This window comes from Prunus dulcis, chromosome 2, assembly GCF_902201215.1.
Source record: "Prunus dulcis chromosome 2, ALMONDv2, whole genome shotgun sequence".
NCBI lineage: Eukaryota > Viridiplantae > Streptophyta > Magnoliopsida > Rosales > Rosaceae > Prunus > Prunus dulcis.
Window position 1 is genome coordinate 8,976,120 of NC_047651.1, and position 918 is coordinate 8,977,037.

Genomic DNA, 918 nt, shown 5'->3' on the forward strand with positions numbered 1-918 from the left:
ATGTGGCACATGACATAGGTTGCCATGTCATGTGCCACATCTGTTGGTATCCAAAAGTTGGTAAACAAGTTGGTGCCCGTAGCGTTACTCCCTTCTATAGTGCACCTGGTGCATGGGTGCGTCAATTGTCCTTTATGAAGCATGTGCAGTGCACATGCTAATTAATTTGTAAAAAAAATATAGGAGAACCTGCTATAACAGGTCAAGGTAATAGGTCTTCTCTTGGGTACATAAAAAAGATTATGGTGGGCCTTTCTACACCATAGCATCTCTCCATCTCAACCCTAATCCTTCATCTCATTTGAGATTTTTTTTCAGAAACAGAAAAGCTCCCACTCTTTTCTCACTTTGTCGACAGCGACGAACAAACAACCTATCTGACACGTTGACTCCTCTATTTCTCCACGGCAGGTCTTCCTCCCATACATAGACTAATAAGTTCTCCTCTCTCTCGACAGTAACAAAGGCTTGATGCAAACTGCGTGCTTCATCTTCAATCTCAACCCATGTATAATGTCTTACTGTTGTATGTTCGAATCTTGAACCCCATCTCATCACAGATTTAAGATTCACTGAAAACCCCACTCCTCAGCAACAATTATTTTCCTTGGTTTTGTTTCATATTTCTTTTTTATTATCTTCCATTTCTTGTTTAGCCTAATATTTTCTGGGTTTTATGTTGTTCAGGTTTTTTGTTGAATTTTTTTGGCATTCCAAGTTTACTTTATTATTAGTTGGATTTGCTCTCAAGATCCGCTTGGTATGCAATTTATATTAAAATTCCATTTTTTGGCTGGCCAGTTTGAAGTTTTAGAACTTGTTTCTTATTTATCATTCATATTATACGATTTATGCCTGGTAATAAATATTTTTCATAAATTTTGAAATTTCCATTGATATATATATTTTTTTGTGTTG